The sequence below is a fragment of the Arachis hypogaea genome, chromosome 5 (genome assembly GCF_003086295.3).
Source record: "Arachis hypogaea cultivar Tifrunner chromosome 5, arahy.Tifrunner.gnm2.J5K5, whole genome shotgun sequence".
Taxonomy (NCBI): Eukaryota; Viridiplantae; Streptophyta; class Magnoliopsida; order Fabales; family Fabaceae; genus Arachis; species Arachis hypogaea.
Genome location: NC_092040.1, coordinates 79,465,432 through 79,478,568, shown reverse-complemented (window position 1 = coordinate 79,478,568; position 13,137 = coordinate 79,465,432). Strand labels below are relative to the sequence as shown.

The window sequence follows — 13,137 nt, the reverse complement described above, 5'->3', positions numbered from 1 at the left end:
TTCCCTGCAATTCCTTGAGAAGACGACCCGATGTTTAAATACTCCGGTTTATAAATTTATTGGGTTTTGTTACTTGTGACAACCAAAACATTTGTAGGAAAGGATTTTCTATTGGTTTAGAATCTATACTCACAACGCGACTATATTTTTGTAAAATTATTTACTAGCAAAAATCTTAACATAATGGACTAAAATCTGAATCCTTGATTAACCTAAACTTCCAACCTAACTTAAGACAATCCATATAATCAGAATATAAAATCTAACTACCCATTAACTATGTTTTCCGCATATTCATGCATCCTAATTTTAAGTACAACTCATATGCATTGCTAGCACCATTTACTTTTGGGCATTTTGTCCCATTTTATTATTTGCTCTTTTTCTTTTCTTTTTCTCTTTTTTTTCTTTTTATTTTTTATTTTCTTTTATTTTTCTCGATGCATATGATTAAAGTATTGAATGCATGAACATGTCCTCAATTTTTTTTTCACATTTTTACAAAAGGTATACAACATCCAATTCTCAAACCGAATGTTCCCAACCCAATTATCGCACACTTAATTCATGAGCACTCTCACTAGTCTAAGCTAACCAAGGATTCAAATTAAGGACATTATTATTTTTCACTTAGAGTTAATGATGTGCTAAAGTAAAGAACAAAAGGGGTGGAATAGGCTCAACATTGATTTGCAAAGGATAATGAAAGGGTAAGGCCATATGGGTATGTAAGCTCAGTGAAACAAAGGCCTCAATCATATAAGTGCATGCATACATCAAACAATGGAAATATAGAATCAAGCAAGACAAAGATCACAATTTTAGATAGAACAACACACACCAAAATAAAACATTGGTTGATAAAATGCAACCAATCAAATAGGCTCAAAATCTCACTGGTTTTGTGTTCGAGCTCTAAACCATGTTCCAAAATAAATTTCTTCAAGCAAGTTTAACAAAAATTTTAATTGAAATTAGTGGAATGCTCTAAAACAGTTTCTTGGAAAAGAATTCATCGCTTCAAACAAGTAGTAGATAAATGCAAGCAATTAACTACACATGTAATATATTATGCAATGCAACAACTAACTAACAAAGAAAATTAAACATTGGTGATGGAAAGAAGGTAACTAACCCACAGAAGTCGGTATCGACCTCCCCCATACTTAAAGATTAAACCATCCTCGGTGCATGCAAAGATGTGCAAGTGGACGGGTTGCTACAAATGATGAGCTGTCCTCAAAAGATGGTGCGGATGACTTGTTTATTGCCCCATTTAGAAGTTTTTCGTTTTCCTTCTTGATGGCCATCCTAAAAAGAAAAGAAAAAAGGAAGAGGAATAACCCAAAAACAAAGATATGCAAACAGATAAAATATGGGTGTGCTAATACCAAATAATAATAAGGTTCTCAACTACATGGTAGCTACAACATGCACGTGAGAAAATAATATAGGCAAATGGCATATCAATAGTGCAAGAATTGCAACAATAAGGGAGAGAAAGTGGGTCATAAAAGACAACATAAGTTCATATCAATGCACAAGGAATACAAGCGTCATGAAAAGATTAGCATTTACCTATAAATAATATCACCCAACAATATAAAACAAGTAACTAAGCACCAAAATAATGCAAGCATATTCAACAAGTGAGTAAGAAACTTCAACACCAATGGAAAAATAGCAAACTTAGAAAAGAAAATAAAAATATGCACAAAGTTAAAATGCAATAAATGGATGTATACAAATGCAATAAGTAAAATAGAATGAAAGAGAATAAGGATGAGAAGTTAAAGAAATAAAGAAGAAGGAAGTAAGAAAGGAAGAAGAAAGAATAAGAAAGGAGACAAGAAAGAAGGAAAAAATGGAAAATAGGAAGCGACGCGTAAGCGTCGCCCATGCGTATGCGTGGGTTGCAGATTGAGGATATGCTGCGTACGTGTCACTCACGCGTACGTGTGAAAAGACGAAATGGCTGGGTGACGCGTACGCGTGGGGTGGGTTGTGCGCCAAGCTCACCACCCGCACAGTTCCAGCACAACACTCGGGAAAAATGCACCAGAGAGGAAAATCCAATATGACCCGTGCGCGTCGGCCACGCGCACGCGTGATATTTTTTTAAAACAAACAAGCTATGAAATTAATGCCAAACATTATTAACCAAGTAAAACCACAACTTAAACGGAATAAACCTAACTAAAATTGAAAATTCAACTTATTATCAATATAAATAAAAGATAAAATAGGAAGAATTTACCATGGTGGGGTGTCTCCCACCTAGCACTTTTATTTAAAGTCCTTAAGTTGGACATTTGGTGAGCTCCTTGTCATGGTGGCCTGTGCTTGAACTCATCTTGAAACTTCCACCAATGCTTAGACTTCCAATAAGCATTTCTAAGTGAATTCCCCAAGCCTTGATGAAGTTCTTCACAAGCTTTGAGCTCCCAAAGTTGATCCTCTAATATGTTGGGATCCCAAATCTTTTTTCTACATCCGTCTCTAAATGGATTATCATTGTTCCAACCGGGTGGCAAGCAATCTGAATTCTCAATGAAGTACCAAACTCTTCTCTTAGATCCAACCATATGATCACCGGTCCAACCCTTGTATCTAGCTCAAGAATTTTACTTGTGGATGCAAATTCATTACTAGGATGGCTTGATTCATGATCATCATCACCAAGGGAACTTGCTTCTTGATCTATCCCATCCAATTCTTTATAGGGAACATGCCTTGGAGGTTGTGCACTACCCTCCTCAACATTACTTTCAATCTTCTTGGAGGAATACTCTACAATTCTGGATTCCTATGGAGGTTCACCATCTCTTAAGTCTTCAACCACTTCTTCCTCTTCAACTATTATGGCTTCCTCCAATTGTTCTAATATAAAATCACATTCCTCATTTTCCACTGGAGTTTCTAACTTCTCTTTCATGCTGCATTCTTCATTAGATTCTCCGCACGTAGCCATGAGAGTTCCTTGAGTGTTGAAGCGCAGTGAAGCTAAATTATTGACTACCTCGGTCTTGGTAGCCATGAACTCTAGTGTCATTCTTTGCATCTCTCTTTGCTCTTGAAGAAGAACACCAAGAGTGTCATCCATTGGAGATTGGGGTGGATATGAGGGTTCATTGCTTGGGAGGAAGGGTTCATGATAAGAGAGTGGTTCATCATGATAAGGATATGGCAGTTCAGCACTCTCCATCTTTTCCACTTGTTGCACAACACACTTCAGGTCCTTGTTCTCAAGTTGAGAGTCGTTAGCCATGAGAGCTTTGTGTGCTTTTTGGCTTTTCTCTCGTTCCATTTGATGGATGGTTGCTTGAAGTCGATCCATTGCATCCTTAAAATGATCCTGTGGCTCTTGTTCCGCTTAGCTAACATAATTAGGATCATATTATGGTTGAAATCTCGCATACATTGGAGGTGGTGTATATTGAAGTGTGGTTCTTGGGAGTAATTGGGTTGGAATTGTGGTGGTTCTGTGTATGGCTCATATGGCTCATAAGGCTATTGGTATGGTGGATGAGGATTAGGGTCATATGGGGGTGTTTGGTAACATGGGGCTTGTGAGTACGGTGGTTGAGGATTATGTTGTAGAGGGTGTTCATAGGCATATGGTGGGGCTTGTTGGTAACTAAAAGGGGATCCACCATAGCTATTGGATTGATATGCATCTTGGAATGGCTCTTGCTCATAGTACATTGGCGGAGGTTGTTGCCAAAATGGTTGATCATAAGCTTGAGGTTCCTCCCACCTTTGATTGTCCCAACCTTGATGCACGTTCTCATTGTGGCTTCCATTCTCTACAACATAATTTGACCAAACTCATAGCCAAAGGGGTGACAATTCATAGTAACAAGAGAGAAAATAAAAACAAAAGCTAATAAGAAATAACAAAAATAAACTCCTAAAACTAGAAACAACTAATAAAGAAATAAAAGGAAAACATATTCATAATATTCATAATGACCAATAATAAGGCACACATTTGCAATTCCTCAGCAACGGCACCAAAAATAGATGGAGGAAAAATGTCGGTAAAGATTTTCACAAAAATAAGCGCGTTATAGGTATAGTTCTAAACCAACAATTAAACCTCAATCAAATTTAAATTGTTTGTCACTTAAGCAAACCTAATAAAATTAACCGAGGTATTAAAACCTCGGGTCGTCTCTCACGGAATTGCAGGGAAGTGTAGTTTATTATTGGTTATGAGATTGTATCTTTTTGGGTTTTGAGTTTAATAAACAAGGAATGTAAATAACAAGAAAATAAATTAGTAGCTAAGAAAGCTCTTAGCAAGGACTGATAATTAGAAATTCTATCCTCATTATCATTGTCAATTGTGATGGTAAATGCAAGTTTCCTTCACTTAGTTAACCTCTAACCAATGGAGGAAGGTCAAGTGCATACAATTAACTTGAGTTCACAAGTCCTAGTCCACTCAAAGTGAGAGACTAGCTTTGGTGAAGTTCAAGCTAACTGGAAATCTTCAATTACCAATCAACAAATGAGTTTTGATAATACAAGAGTCTCTAATTGATTAATCCAAGTTTAGAACATAAAAATCTAAATTAAAATCCACCCAAGAATTTTCTCAAACACTTGGAAGGCACAAAATAAAAGCATAGAAACGCAATAAGAGAATGTAACATCTAAGACCAACAACTGCAAGGAATCAATAATAACCATTGAAGAAAGAAGCAATAAATATGAAATACCCCAATTTGCATTAATAAGGAAATTGAATCTAACATGAAGAATTAATGGGAAAAATAAAGACATCAACAAGAGAAGTATATGAACTAAAATACTAGAACAAATAAAAGTATAAGAAACCTAAACTAAAGCAAGGTAGAAATCTAAATTTGAGAAGAAATTAACCCAAAAATCCTAAAATCTAGAGAGAGGAGAGAGCCTCTCTTTCTAGAAAACTACATCTAAACCTAAAATTATGTTAATGAAGTGTGTATCCTTGATTCCTCCACTCTGCAGCCTCTAATCTGGATTTTCGGGCCTGAAACTGGGTAAAAAAGGAGCCCAGAAATTGCTCCCAGCATTTTCTGTAAATTGCAGCACGTGACGCTCTATCACGCGTATGCGTCACCCATGCGTACACAATGTAACAACCCTGGTTTTCGAGTATGCGAGATCGTTTCTAAAGGCACGGATTTCTCTGAAAGATCAGTAAAGGGGACACCTCTGCTGTATCATCAAGCATCTCAATCTTCATTATCATTATGTTATCTTTAACTCAGGACTTTAGTTGAGACAAGCCCGACAATGCAATCGCGAAAAACCTAGTTTTAAACCGTATTGGTTAAGAGTTTTGATTATGTTTTTCGTAAATAGTCTCAGTTTGACAAACGGGACTCGATCCATGAGAGAAGAGAGATAATAGGATAATATTATCATTATATTAGTATTAGAAGCTTCTTGAATGATATTATACGGTTACTTGGTCTGTTTTAGTTGAAAACGAAAAATCGGTTTAATCGGGTTCATAGTTTATTGGTGCAGCTTAGCACCAGCACTCCCTTATGACTCTAGCAATGGTAAGGCCTCATTATACATGTTTTATTCTCATAATAATTTTTAGAGATTTTTTTACAAGTGTTCCGATACACCTAGTTTTAGCAGTTATACACCAGAGATATTTTAATATTATTTTAATCCACCTCCAAGCCAACCAATCACCACTCACCTTACAACCCCAAAACCTCCAAGGATGTCTCATTTCTTCATTTTGGCCAAAAATAACAAGAGAAAAAAGTGAGAAACTTTCATGAACACTTAATCTTCAAAGCTTGATTTCTTCTGAACTAAAACTCAAATCAAAATTCCGATTTTACTAGAATGATCCTCTCTTCTTCCTCTACATAACCATATAACATATCAAGGCTGGAAATAAGGTGAGATAGCTGTCTCCCACCCTCTTCAATTTGGTTTTCAATGAAAACCATGCAAAACATGTGTTTTCTTGATGTTCTTCCTTAGGAATCATGCTTAACTTGACTTGTGGGCCAAGAAACATTAATTTCCAGCAACTCTAAGGTGAGAAATCCCTTCCTAACATGCTGAGTGAGATTTGGTCAGTTGAGAGTTTTTAGATTTAAAGTTTTTACGAGCAACATAACCAGGTAGGGTGTGACAAAATTAATCTTGATTATATGTGTTTGAGTTGTGTGAATGTTGTATGATTTGGCTGTTGATAGGCAAAATTGTGACTCATACTTTTCACAACTCGAACAATTCCTGGCAACAGCTCCAAAAAAACTTGGTGCACAATACCATGGTTCACACACATTCTTCACAACTTCGCACAACTAACCAGCAAGTGCACTGGGTCATCCAAGTAATAAACCTTACGTGAGTAAGGGTCGATCCCACGAAGATTGTTGGTATGAAGCAAACTATGGTCATCTTGTAAATCTCAGTCAGGCGGATTCTAATGGTTATAATGGTTTTCGAATATAAAGATAAATAAAGAATAAAATAAAGATAGAGATACTTATGTAATTCATTGGTGGGAATTTCAGATAAGCGCATGAAGATACTGTGTTCCTTCTGAATATCTGCTTTCCTACTGTTTTCATCCAATCATTCTTACTCCTTTCCATGGCAAGCTGTATGTTGGGGGATCACCATTGTCAATGGCTACCGTCTGTTCTCTCAGTGAAAATGGTCCAGGTGCGCTGTCACCGCACGGCTAATCATCTGTCGGTTCTCGATCATGTAGGAATAGAATTTACTATCCTTTTGCGTCTGTCACTACGCCCTACAGTTGCGAGTTTGAAGCTCGTCACAGTCATTTAGTCCCTGAATCCTACTTGGAATACCACAGACAAGATTTAGACATTCCGAATTCTCAAGAATGTTGCCAATGGATTCTAGCTTATACCATGAAGATTCTGATCAAGGAATCCAAGAGATATTCATTCAAGCTTATTTACATGTAGAACGAAAGTGGTTGTCAGGCACACGTTCATAAGTGAGAATGGTGATGAGCATCACATAATCATCACATTCATCGGATACTTGAGTGCGAATGGATATCTTAGAATAAGAATAAGTGTGAATTGAATAGAAGAACAATAGTACTTTGCATTAATACTCGAGGTACAGCAGAGCTCCACACCTTAATCTATGGTGTGTAGAAACTCCACCGTTGAAAATACATAAGTGATAAAGGTCCAGGCATGGATGAATGGCCAGCCCCCAATGTCTAGGAACTAAACGTCCCCCATCCCAGATAGATACCAAGATATAAATACAATAGTAAAAAATTCTATTTATACTAAACTAGTTACTAGCGTTTACAGAAATAAGTCTAAGTGCAGAAATCCACTTCTGGGGTCCACTTGGTGTGTGCTTGGGATGAGCATTGAAGCTTTCACATGTAGAGGCCTTCCATGGAGTTAAACACCAAGTTGTAATGTGTTTTTGGCGTTTAACTCTGGTTTGTGACGTGTTTCTGGCATTTTACTCCAGAATACAGCGTGGAGCTGGCGTTGAACGCCAGTTTGCGTCATCTAAACTCGAATAAAGTATGAACTATTATATATTGCTGGAAAGCCCTAGATGTCTAATTTCAAACGCAATTGAGTGCGCGCCATTTGGAGTTCTGTAGCTCCATAAAATCCATTTCGAATGCAGGGAGGTCAGAATCCAACAGCATCTGTAGTCCTTTTTTCAGCCTCCTATCAGATTTTTGCTCAGGTCCCTCAATTTCAGCCAGAAAATACCTGAAATCATAGAAAAGTAGACAAACTCATAGTAAAGTCCAGAAATGTGAATTTTGCATAAAAACTAATAAAAACATCCCTAAAAGTAGCTAGATCCTACTAAAAACTACCTAAAAACAATGCCAAAAAGCGTATAAATTATCCGCTCATCACAACACCAAACTTAAATTGTTGCTTGTCCCCAAGCAACTGAAAATCAAATAGGATAAAAAGAAGAGAATATACTATAAATCCCAAAATATCAATGAATATTAGTTCTAATTAGATGAGCAGGACTTGTAGCTTTTTGCTTCTTAACAGTTTTGGCATCTCACTTTATCCTTAGACGTTTAGAATGATTGGCATCCATAGGATCTCAGAGTTCAGATAGTGTTATTGATTCTCCTAGTTAAGTATGTTGATTCTTGAACACAGCTACTTTTATGAGTCTTGGCCGTGGTCCTAAGCACTTTGTTTTCCAATGTTACCACCGGATACATAAATGCCACAAACACATGACTGGGTGAACCTTTTCAGATTGTGACTTAGCTTTGCTAAAGTCCTCAGTTAGAGGTGTCCAGGGTTCTTAAGTACACTCTTTTTATTTTGGATCATGACTTTAACCACTCAGTTTCAAGCTTTTCACTTGGACCTGCATGGCACAAGCACATGGTTAGGGACAGCTTAATTTAGCCGCTTAAGCCAGTATTTTATTCCTTTAGGCCCTTCTATCCATTGATGCTCAAAGCCTTGGATCCTTTTTACCCTTGCCTTTGGGTTTTAAGGGCTATTGGCTTTTTCTGCTTGCTTTTTCTCTTTCTTTCTTTTTTTTGCCATTTTTTCTCTTTTTTTTCACTGCTTTTTCTTGCTTCTAGAATCAATTTTATGATTTTTCAAATCATCAATAGCATTTCTCTTTTTCATCATTCTTTCAAGAGCCAACAATTTTAACATTCATAAACAACAAGATAAAAAATATGCACTATTCAAGCATTCATTTAGAAAATAAAAAGTATTGTCACCACATTAATATAATTAAACTAATTTCAAGGATGAATTCAAAACTCATGTACTTCTTGTTCTTTTGTATTAAAAACATTTTTCATTTAAGAAAGGTGAAGGATTCATGGAATTATTCATAGCTTTTAGACATAGTTACTAAATACTAATGATCATGTAGTAAAGACTCAAAACATAGACAAACATAAACCATAAAACCAAAAAATAGAGAGGTAAGAGCAAGGAAGTTAAGGAATGAGTCCACCTTAGTGAGGGTGGTGCCTTCTTCTTGAAGAACCAATGGTGTTCTTGAGCTCCTCTATGTCTCTTCCTTGCCTTTGTTGCTCCTCCCTCAAAGCCCTTTGATCTTCTCTAATCTCATTGAAAATGATGGAGTGCTCTTGGTGTTCCACCCTTAATGGGTTCATGTTATGACTCAATCCTTCTAGAAAAATGTTGAGTTGTTCCCAATAGTTGTTTGGAGGAAAATGCATCCCTTGAGACATCTCAAGAATTTCTTGATGATGAGCTTTCTCATGCGTCTCCAGAGATCCATAAATGGGCTCTCTTGTTTGCTCCATCCTCTTCTTAGTGATGGGCTTGTCCTCTTCAATGATGATGTCTCCTTCTATGACAACTCCAGCCAAGTTGCATAGATAGCAAATGAGATGAGGAAAAGCTAGCCTTGCCAAGGTGGAGGACTTTTTGGCTACTTTGTAGAGTTCTAGAGAGATGACTTCATGAACTTCTACTTCCTCTCCAATCATGATGCTATGGATCATGATGGCCCAATCCATAGTTACTTCAGATCGGTTGCTAGTAGGGATGATGGAGCGTTGGATGAACTCCACCATCCTCTAGCTACAGGCTTAAGGTCCAGTCTTCTCAATTGAACCGGCTTGCCTTTTGAGTCTCTTTTCCATTGAGCTCCTTTCACACATATGTCCATGAGAACTTGGTCTAACCTTTGATCAACGTTGACCCTTCTAGTGTAGGGGCGTGCGTCTTCTTGCATCATAGGCAAGTTGAACGCCAACCTTACGTTCTCCGGACTAAAATCTAAGCAATTCCCCCAAACCATTGTAAGCCAATTCTTTGGGTTTGGGTTCATGCTTTGATCATGGTTCCTAGTGATCCATGTGTTTGCATAGAACTCTTGAACCGTTAAGATTCTGACTTGTTGAATAGGATTGGAGAGAACTTCCCATCTTCTTCTTCTAATCTCTTGTCGGATCTCCAGATATTCGCCCTTTTTTAGCTTAAAAAGGACCTCAAGGATCACCTTTTTCTTGGCCGCAACTTCATAGAAGTGGTCTTGATGGTATTTTGAGATGAATCTTCCATCTCCCATGACTCAGAGGTGGAAGCAATTGCCTTCCCTTTCTTTTTTCTTGAGGTTTCTCTGGCCTTAGGTACCATCAATGGTTATGGAAAAACAAAAAAGCTATGCTTTTACCACACCAAACTTAGAATGTTGCTTGCCCTTGAGCAAAAGAAGAAAGAATAGAAGAAGAAGAAGAATAAGATATGGAGGAGAGGGAGAGAGGTGTGGGTTTCGGCCAAGGGGGAGAAAAGAAGGTTGTGTTGTGTGAAAATGAAGAAGGATGGAGGGGTTTAAATAGTGGAGGGAGATGGGTTTGGGTTCGGTCATTTAGGGTGGGTTTGGGTGGGAAAGAGATTTTGAATTTGAAGGTAGGTGGGGTTTATGGGGAAGAGTGGATGGATGTGATTGGTGAAGGGGTATAATGTTATTAGATTGTGTGAAGAAGAGGGAAGTGGGGTAGGTGGGGATCCTGGGGGTCCACAGATCCTGAGGTGATCCTGTGGGGTCCACAGATCTTGAGGTGTCGAGGATTTTTCATTCCTACACCTTTTAGGCATGTAAAATGCCCTTTGTATGCAATCCTAGCGTTTAACGCCAGACTGATGCTTGTTTCTGGTGTTAAACGCCCAAATGTAGCCTGTTTCTGGCATTTAACGCCATCCTGATGCTTGTTTCTGGTGTTAAACGCCAGCTTGGTACTTGTTTTTGGCATTAAACGCCAACAGCTCTTTCTCCTGGGTGTGCTTTTTCTTCTGCTATTTTTAATTCTATTTTTAATTTTTGCAATTGTTTTGTGACTCCACATGATCATAAACCTAATAAAACATTAAAGAACAATAGAAATATAGATAAATAAAAATTGGGTTGCCTCCCAATAAGCGCTTATTTAATGTCAATAGCTTGACAGTGAGCTCTCATGGAGCTTCACAGATGTTCAGAGCATGTTGAGGGCCTCCCAACACCAAACTTAGAGTTTGAATGTGGGGGCTTCTCAATACCAAACTTAGAGTTTGGTTGTGGCCTCCCAACACCAAACATAGAATTTGATTGTGGGGGTTTTGTTTGACTCTGTATTGAGAGAAGCTTTTCATGCTTCCTCTCCATGGTTGTAGAGGAAGATCCTTGAGCTTTAAGCACAAGGTAGTTCCCATTCAATTGAAGGACTAGCTCTCCTCTGTCAACATCAATCACAGCTCCTGCTATGGCTAGGAAGGGTCTTCCAAGGAAGATGCATTCATCCTCATCCTTCCCAGTGTCTAGGATTATGAAATCAACAGGGATGTAAAGGCCTGTAACCTTCACTAACACGTCCACTACCAATCCATAAGCTTATTTTATTGACTTGTCTGCCATCTTTAATGAGATTCTTGCAGCTTATACCTCAAAGATCCCCAGTTTCTCCATTACAGATAGTGGCATAAGATTTATACCTGACCCCAGGTCACACAGAGCCTTCTCAAAGGTCATGGTGCCTATGGTACAGGGTATTAAGAATTTACCAGGATCGTGTTTCTTTTGGGGTAAAGTTTGCTGAACCCATGTATTTAGTTCACTAATGAGCAAGGGAGGTTCATCTTCCCAAGTCTCATTACCAAACAACTTGGCATTCAGCTTCATGATGGCTCCTAGATATTGAGCAACTTGCTCTTCAGTTACATCTTCATCCTCTTCAGAGGAAGAATAGTTCTCAGAGCTCATGAATGGCAGAAGAAAGTTTAATGGAATCTCTATGGTTTCTATATGAGCCTCAGATTCCTTTAGGTCCTCAATAGGGAACTCCTTTCTGTCTGGATGACGTCCCATGAGGTCTTCCTCATTGGGATTCACGTCCTCCCATTCCTCTTTGGATTCGGCCATTTTGATTATATCAATGGCCTTGCACTCTCTTTTTGGATTCTCTTCTGTATTATTTGGGAGAGTACTTGGAGGAGTTTCAGTGACCTTTTTACTCAGCTGGCCCACTTGTGCCTCCAAATTTCTAATGGAGGACCTTGTTTCATTCATGAAACTTAAGGTGGCCTTAGATAGATCAGAGACTATGTTTGCTAAGCTAGAGGGGCTCTGCTCAGAATTCTCTGTCTGTTGCTAAGAAGATGATGGAAAAGGCTTGCTATTGCTAAACCAGTTTCTTCCACCATTATTAAAGCCTTGTTGGGGCTTTTGTTGATCCTTCCATGAGAAATTTGGATGATTTCTCCATGAAGGATTATAGGTGTTTCCATAGGCTTCACCCATGTAATTCACCTCTGCCATTGCAGGGTTCTCAGGATCATAAGCTTCTTCTTCAGAAGATGCTTCTTTAGTACTGTTGGATGCCTCTTGCCATCCATTCAGACTCTGAGAAATCATGTTGACTTGCTGAGTCAACATTTTGTTCTGAGCCAATATGGCATTCAGAGCATCAATTTCAAGATCTCCCTTCCTCTGAGGCGTCCCATTATTCACAGGATTCCTTTCAGAAGTGTACATGAACTAGTTATTTGTAACCATGTCAATGAGTTCCTGAGCATCTGCAGGCATTTTCTTTAGGTAAATGGATCCACCTGCAGAATGGTCCAATGACATCTTAAACAAGTCAGACAGACCATCATAGAATATATCCAGGATGGTTCATTCTGAAAGCATGTCAGAAGGACACTTTTTGGTCAGTTGCTTATATCTCTCCCATGCTTCATAGAGGGATTCACCTTCTTTCTGTCTGAAGGTTTGAACATCCACTCTAAGCTTACTCAGCTTTTGAGAAGGAAAGAACTTGGCTAAGAAAGCCGTGACCAGCTTATCCCAAGAGTTCAGGCTATCTTTAGGTTGAGAATCTAACCAAACTCTAGCTCTGTCTCTTACAGCAAAAGGGAAAGGCATAAGCCTGTAGACCTCGGGATCAACCCCATTGGTCTTAACAGTATCACAAATCTGTAAGAATTCAGTTAAGAACTGAAAAGGATCTTCTGATGGAAGTCCATAAAACTTGTAATTCTATTGCATTAGAGAAACTAATTGAGGCTTTAAGTCAAAGTTGTTTGCTTCAATGGCAGGGATTGAGATGCTTCTTCCATGTAAGTTGGAATTTGGTGCAGTAAAGTCACCAAG

At 38.3% G+C, this 13,137-nt stretch overlaps 1 non-coding gene across 1 annotated transcript; it reads left to right on the top strand.

Annotated features, from left to right (window-relative positions):
- The first annotated feature begins 12,669 nt into the window (after positions 1–12,669).
- Positions 12,670–12,777, top strand: LOC112804686 (small nucleolar RNA R71). Its single transcript, XR_003203300.1, has one exon. It is a non-coding gene; the product is annotated as a small nucleolar RNA R71 (small nucleolar RNA).
- Positions 12,778–13,137: the final 360 nt, after the last annotated feature.